This window comes from Suricata suricatta, chromosome 2 (assembly GCF_006229205.1).
Source record: "Suricata suricatta isolate VVHF042 chromosome 2, meerkat_22Aug2017_6uvM2_HiC, whole genome shotgun sequence".
Classification (NCBI taxonomy): domain Eukaryota; kingdom Metazoa; phylum Chordata; class Mammalia; order Carnivora; family Herpestidae; genus Suricata; species Suricata suricatta.
The window spans coordinates 112,524,717-112,533,211 of NC_043701.1; the positions used below are offsets into that span (position 1 = coordinate 112,524,717).

Below are 8,495 nucleotides of genomic sequence, written 5' to 3' on the forward strand. Positions count from 1 at the left end.
ACAAGGTGCAGCCAGAGGTGGGGCTCCTCTAACACGTTCGGAAAATGAGAAGAGGGCAAACAGTGGAGGAAAAGTTGAGAATCCAGGCCAGATTTGTGATGACAGAAAGGGCCATAATGGAATTCATGGAATGGATCATGGAGTAATTTTAGACCAAGTCTCCAAAGTGTGAGATCATTTTCTACCTTAAAGACTATTTCTTTTAGAAGTTTTTAATTTATTTTTGAGAGAGAGAGAGAGAGAGAGAGAGAGTGCACGCATGCAAGCAAGCGAACAGGAGAGAGGCAGAGAGAGAGAAGGAGACACAGAATCTGAAGCAGGCTCCAGGCTCTGCGCTGTCAGCACAGAGCCTGATGCGGGGCTCAAACCCACAAACCGTGAGATTACGACCTGAGCCAGAGTCAGAAGTTTAACTGACTGAGCTCGGGAGCCCCTTAAAGACTATTTTAGAATACTACAGAGGTTTATATTCTTATATTTATTAATTACAGAAATACACTATTAATACATTTTGTTAAAAATTTTTATTTTATTCTCCATTTTAAAAAGCAAAAGCCTAAGGGTGCTTGGCTGGCTGAGTCAGTTAAACATCCAACTTTGGCTCAGGTCACGATCTCCAAGTTCAGAGGTTTGAGCCCCACATCAGGCTCTGTACTGACAGCATGGAGCCTGCTTCGGATTCTATGTCTCTTTCTCTCCCTGCTCCTCTCACACTCTCATGTTCTGTCTCCCTCACCATCTCTCAAAAATAAACATTAAAATAAAATTTTTAAAGCATACAAATAAATGTTTCTATCTGTTGATGCAGTGACATATTGTGAGTACACAGGCTGAGGTTTCTTACATATCTGAAGAGGGAGAGCACACTGAGACGTAACAGAAGTTTATGAAGAAGTGAGGAGAAGCAAGATGATAAAATCAGCAGCACACAAAGGTCTTCTTGAGTTATTTCCAAGACCAGTAGGCACCTAATGAACCACTTAGAACACTTCTAGTACCATTTCTAGCAATCAGTTCTCATATTTCAAGTAGAAAATTGGCAGAAGAGGCAACTTCCGGTAGACTCAGACTCAAGACATCTCAAACTGCATATTCTTCAAATGAACTATTCTGTACAGATCCCAAGTGTAAATCCTTATTAGCTTATGTGATATCAGTACCTACAATATAAAGGTATAGGACTGCATTAGCTAATCCAGAAAACTTAGTTAACACAGTACCCAGACACAAGATTAGAATTCCCCAATCAAGAGGTATATTTGATTCCAAATAATTCCTGATATACCAGCTCTGTTCTTGAATGAAACAGTTTCAAGAAATATTTTAAAGTTTATTTGTTTTTAGAAAAAGAGAGCATGATAAGGAAAGGAGCAGAGAAAAAGAGAGAGAGAAGATCCCAACCAGGCCCCACACGGTTAGTGTGGAGCCCGAAGCAAGGCTCGATCCCAGAAACCGTGAGATCATGACCTGAGCCAAATCAAGAGTAGGATGCTAAACCAACTGAGCCACCAACTGCCCCATAAAAATGTTTAAAAAATATTAAAAATATTCTTCAGGGGCACCTAGGTGGCTCAGTCGGTTAAGCGTACGGCTTCGGCTCAGGTCATGATCACACAGTTCATGAGTTCAAGCCCCGCATCAGGCTCTGTGCTGACAGCTAGCTCAGAGCCTGAAGCCTACTTCGGATTCTGTGTCTTCCTCTCTCTCTCTCTGATCCTCCCCTGCTCGTGCTGTCTCCCTCTGTCTCTCAAAAATAAATTAAAAAACATTAAAAAAAAGAGTAAATAAATCTACATTTAAAAAAAAATAATGACCAATTAAAATGATTTAAAAAAAATATTCTTCATTAAGGGAAACAAAATACTTCAGATGACTTCCACAAAATACAAGATAGCAAAAGATGACTGAAGTAAATGTAAAGGTCGAATTACAGTAATAATAAAAATACTTTTATATGTTATAAGAGGATTATAAACCCTAACCACAATTTAAACTTAAATGATAATTAATATTAGACTAAAAGTTAACTATTGAACCACTCTAGAAGGAGTGAACTTTAAAAGTGTATCATCAAAGGACATTTGACAAATTGTACTCCTGACAAGATATTTGCCTCACCTCCCCAGTAGGCTGGCCCCTACAGTTGCATTACAACTCCTGCCCACTGACATCAAACTAGGCCACGTGACTTGCTTTGGCCAATGAAAAGTGCTACAAGGGAAACATGTCACTTCCGGCACAAGTTTTCAGAGCCGTCATCCCTCATTCTTGACCCCACAATGGACAGCACATGGAGCAGAGTCACATCTAAGCCCTAAAATCACAGACATAAGCAAAACATAAATTTAGGAACCCTACATTATAAGACTATTGCATTCTAAGCTGACTCAGTGTTGAAAAAAATAAAAAAAATAATCCAGTAACACACAAATGAACAACTTGTAGAGGCCACTTTCTGGCAACAGGCTTGAGCAATCAAAGCTTGAACAAGACAAAAGGACCCATGGCGACCACAACCACTGACCACCAAGCTGATGTGAACAGGCTCATTCAGCCATGGGCCCTAATTCACTGACCAACAGGCTGCTCACGGCAGGCACAGTTCTTAAGATTACCAAAAAAGGGAAAAAAAAAGTTATAGTTAGTCTAGAACTGCAGCCCCTCACCACCACCTAGGAGCAGAAGGTCTCTCCTCTGCCAACTGTCTGCTGTTCCCTTGCAGAAAATTCACTAATCTTCTATCTCTTTTGTCCTGTCTTAAGTGGATTCTTCTCAGGCCCCACCGCCAGCCCCTGCTCTATCAGGGCGCCCCAACAACCAATGAGAAGTATAGTGAGTAAATACGTTGTCAGATGGAGGACTAAAGCCAAATAAGAACAAATACAAATGGGTTAAATTACCCAATACAAAACACAATAATGTTATTTAGGCTTGAAAATCTTGTTCTTTTCCTTTTTTGAATCAAGAAAAAAAATCACAAGGAAAACAAAACAGGATCCCCACCACTGGACTTACAGTAACATCAAAATCATGTGAGTTTCTTTTAACGCCCCCCAGAGTTCTAGGAGTTTCTCCTTATAAAGAGCAAGGTCTCATACTTAGAATCCTCAGCATCTGGCACATATTAGGACACATACTAACTATTCATACATGGTTGATGAACAAGTGAATGAAGGCCAAATTAATGTACATGACAAGGAGTACCAATTGCGGTGAAAGGGAGATTTATTTCAGCAATAAAAACAGCTGCAGTCAAATGGAACAGAAGAGAGACCCCAGAGTAAACCCACAAGTATATAATCAACAAAATGGGGAAAGATCGTCTCTTCGGTAAGTGGTGGTGGGAAAACAGGATAACCTACATGCAAAAGAATGAAACTATACCCGTATCTTACACCACTCATACAAATTAACTCGAAATGAATCAGACTTAAACATAAGAACTAACACCATACGATTCCTAGAAGAAAACATAGGGTAGAAGCTCAACGTTGTTCTTTGCAATTATTTTTTTAGATAGGATGCCAAAAGCAAGGCGACAAAAGCTCACACAAGTAATGGCTTCATTGAACTTAGGAGCTCTGCATAGCAAACAGTCCATAAATTGACAAGTAACCAATAGAATAAAAAAATAAATCATGTATCTGATAAGAGGTTAATATCCAAAATATATGGACTCATACAACTCAAAACCAAAAATGCAAATAATCCAACTAAAACAAACAAAGGAGGGGCACCTGGGTGACTCAGTCAGTTAAGCCTCTGACTTCGGCTCAGGTCATGATCTCATGGTTTATGAGTTCAAGCCCTGAGTCGGGATCTGTGCTGACAGCTCAGAGCCTAGAGCCTGCTTCAGATTCTGTGTCTTCCTCTCTCTCCTGCTCCCCAGCCCATGCTCTCACTCTCTCTCAAAAATAAACAAACATTTAAAAAAATAAAATGAGCAAAGGACCTGAATAGACATTTTCCCAAACACATACAAATAGCCAATACGTATATTCAAAGGTGCTCAATATCATGAATCACCAAGGAAATGTAAATCAAAACCACAATGAAATATCACTTTCACACCTCTTAGAATGTTTATTATCAAAAAAGACAAGAGATAACAAATGGCAAGAATGTGGCAAGAAGGCAGCCCTTGTTGACTGTTGGTGGGAATGTAAATTGGTGCTGGCACTTGAAAAACACTATGGCAGTCCCTCAAAATATTAAAAATGGAGCTATCATAGGATTCAGCAATCCCACCTCTAGGCACGAATCTACAAGAAATGGAATCAAAACTGAAAAAGACACCTGTAATCCCGTTTACCGCAACATTATCGATAATAGCTGAGGTATGACACAGTGTAACGGTCCATCAACAGAGGAATGGGGTAAAGAAAATGTGTATGTATGTATGTATGTATGTATGTATACACACACACACACACACACACACAATGGAATACTATTCAACCATGAAAACAAAGGAAATCCTGCCATTTGTGACAGCATGGACAGCCCCTGAGGGCATTATGCTAAATAAGTCAGAGAAAAAGCAAATATCATATAGTATCACTTACCATATACAAATAAATCTCAAAAAAAAAAAGAGCCAATTTCATAGAAACAGAATATAAAATGGGGATTGTAACTGCCTGGCTAGCTCAGTCAGTAGAGCATGAGACTCTTAAAATGGGGATTGCGGGGACTGTGAGAGGCTGGGAGGAGGAGGAAAAAATGAAATGTAAGCCAGGGTCATGAGTTCAAGTCTCACACTGGGTGCAGAGACTACAACAATTAAGGAAGAGGGCGCCTGGATGGCTCAGGCAGTTAAGTGTCCGACTTCGGCTCAGGTCATGATCTCAAGGTGTGAGTTTGAGCCCTGTGTCGGGCTCTGTGCTGACAGCTCAGAGCCTGGAGCCTGCTTCAGATTCTGTGTCTCCTTCTCTCTTTGCCCCTCCCCTGCTCATGCTCTGTCTCTCAAAAAATAAACATTAAAAATTTTTAAAAAAAGGAAGAAAGGAAGGGAGAGAAATAAACAAAAAACTCAAAGTAAAGATGAACCTACATATGAATGAACATGTAAGAAAGAAGTAGAAACAAAATAAAACACAATCTTGGAAAGAAAGCAGGAGGTAATACTCAAGAATTCTTGTTATGAATTCAACATATCTTTAACACTATATACTATGTCCTACCAAGAACATACCCCCCACCCCCCAAAAAGACTTACTGGTCAATCTCTCATGGGCACAGATACATAATTCCAAAACAAAGTATTATCATGACCCAGTTAGGTTTATTTCAGAAATATCTCATTAATTTTACACTTAAAATTAATATAATTAAGAATAAATTATAATAAGTTTAATGTAACTTACTAAGAAAATGAAGACAAGAAATCATATAATTTCACTAGATGTCGAAAACCATTTAATAAAATTTAATAAACCCTCATGAAAAAAAATTTTAGATAACTAGGAATAGAATTGGACATTCTTGATGTCATTAAGAAATGCAAAAAAATACAGTGAAAATCCACAGTGAAAGGAATCTTCCCCCTACTCTTGCTTCTATTTAATATTATTATATACTGGAGGACCTAAGAGGACAATAAAGAAAAAAAAGGTTTAAAAATGGAAAAAGTAAATAGCAGTGTCACTATTCCAAATTATATGTGTGCATACACAAAGAATCCAAATTTTTTGGATGTAAAGATAAACTATTAGGTGTAGTAAATTAGTATAGAAAACTTGCTGGATATAAGGTCAATATATAAAAAATAACATGCCAGCAACAAGCAATTAAAAAGTGCAAATGAAACTATATTTAAATATGAATATTTCATGCTGGGTCCCTCAGCTGACCATCAGACTCTTGCTTTCTGCTGTCGTCATGACACAACGGTCGTGGGATCCAAGCTCATCTCAGGCTCTGCCCTGAGTGTGGAGTCTGCTTAACACTTTCTCTCCCCTTCTTCTTCTACCCCTCTCCCCAGATCGCTCGCTCGCTCTCTCTGTCTCTGTCTCTGAAGGGGAGAGAGATACATGTATATTAATAAAACCACTTAACACACAGAAATAATTCTAACAATGGGTGTGCAAGAATTCCACCCAAAACTCTTAAAATTACTAAACTCATATACCATAAATTTATGAAAGTTGCACAAACTCAATAATTAGACACCTGCAAATTAAACGGTGAAGTTTTTAACCATTTAAATTAGAAATAACTTTTGTATCAGGATAAAAAGAAAAAATAATCTTCTAATGAATAGCAATTTACCTAAAAAAATGACAAATCCTTGTATCCTATAACTCAGATATATTAATCACTGGACACTGGACCAGTGATTCTTAAATGTAATGTGTTATCACCATCGTATGGACATCCTATTAAGAACACAGAATGCTGGGCCTGGCCTCCAAAAGTTCTCTTCCAGCAGGTTTGGGATGATGGATGACAATCTGCACTTCAAACAAGTTTCGAGGTGATGCTGCCATTTCTGTACAAAGATCCTCACTTTGAGAACCAATGGTCCAGGGTCTGGAGATACATTTGCATTTCTCATAGAGAATGACAAGGATATTCACAGCAGTATTTATATTAATGAAAAATGCAAATTACTTAAATGTCTACCAATAAAATACAGTATTTAGGATATAGTGTAACCATACAGTGGGAAAATCAAACATCAAAAGAAACAAACTACAGAGTAGTGCCTAGGTGGTGAAGCATCTATCTCTTGATTTCAGCTCAGGTCATGATCTCACAGTTGTGAGATCGAGCTTTGCACTGAGTGCGAAGCCTGATGAAGATTCTTTCTCTCTCTTTTTAAATTACAAAAAAAAAACCAAAAAAAAAACTACATATGGAGAGATCTCAAATTACTAGTGAACTAAGGGGAGAAAAGGTCTGTCAATTATATATTAAGAATATTTACATATTTTTAGAGGTACTGAAAACAATAAACAGCATTACTCAACTATTCTTCCAGCATACATGTAGAGATAAATGTTAAGACTAGTAGACCAAGGATAAAAACCTGGAACTGAACAATGGAGTACCATGAGGAAGGCTACAGGAAGGAGCCATCAGAAGAGACAAAGACTCTCCAGGAGATAGTGGTCGGTACAGTAATTACAATTAAATCAATGGCAACCTTTACCTGGATAGATCCCAAAAGATAGAGGAGAAAAACCAAGACAGAAATCTGTGAGATGAATTTGACTGAGAAGCTCAGATTGATCAGAGAATTTAACTTTAAACAATCTGCTATACTACTGGCAACACAAACTGGCCAAAGTACCAATGGAAAGTTTTTGATAACAGACATGCAGGCCATTCATTCTTCTTAACCTATCAGGATTTATTTTTTTTACAATGTTATTCTTTAATTTTTATTTATTTTTGAGAAAGACAGAATGTGAGTAAGGGAGGGGCAGAGAGGGAGACTGTCGTAACCGAGCTCAGGGTCGCTTTACTTTACTGAGCCCCTTGTTGAGGCGCCAATTGTCGTAACCCGAAGGCCAGGGGCTGCTAGTCCCCCGGTGATGGGCAGTACCTGTTTCCTCCCCCGACCCCGGCAAGCAGGGTGGAGAATCGTTGTGGGTCCTTCTCCTGAGGGAGGGAGAGAAAAAGGGGGCAGGAGAGGGAGACGCAAAATATAAAGACAGAACTCACGGTTCTCCATTCTCCGATCAGGCGAAAGAGAGCGTTTATTCAAAGAACTGTTCTTTATATAGTCTTCGGGGGAAAAAACAAGGCAAGATGACCTAGGCAGGCTACAGAGTCGAATGCATATCAAAGAGGCGCCCCGACTTTGCCTCAGCAATCTTGGGGGATGGAGAAATAACACTGAATACGGTTTTGATCTTTTGTGCGCCTTGGCTACTCACATCTAGCTCAGCAAGACAGTCGCCAAAGTTATTTTGACCAGGATATGGCAATCTCCAGCCTCCAGATGCAAATCTTGTTTACTGGCTCACTCAACGGAGTGATAATCCTTGCCTGAGGCAGACAGAAAACTTGGCGGCCCCCAACAGAGACACAGAATCTGAAACAGGGTCCAGGCTCTGAGCTGTCAGCACTGAGCCCAATGTGGGGCTCAAACTCACAAATTGTGAGATCATGACCTGAGCCAACCTCAGATGCTCAACCAACTGAGCCACTCAGAGGCCCCTAAACATATCAGGCTTTATACCAGGATGATACAAGACCATCATTAAATTAACTACTTGAACTCTCTCTTAGACCCTCTTACTCTCAGTGAGGCAGAATGTTAGGCCCTCATTTCAGGACTGTCACAGGGAGGCTATTCACTACGTGTCCCTACATTAAGACCAAAAACAGAGATCATCCAAGAAGTCCTTGTGGCTTCAAAAAACTGTCTGTATCCAAAAGACTGTCGTCCTCTCTCCGTGGTTATCAGACACAACAGAGATGTTGCTTGTGGGTCAGCCTAGAAACTCTAAGACACAGAATGATCCGTGTGTATCTACAGGCCACCT

At 39.4% G+C, this 8,495-nt stretch overlaps 1 pseudogene; it reads right to left on the minus strand.

Moving 5' to 3' along the window:
- The window catches only part of LOC115285394, a 42,531-nt pseudogene that overhangs the window by 15,628 nt on the left and 18,408 nt on the right, over window positions 1–8,495 (minus strand).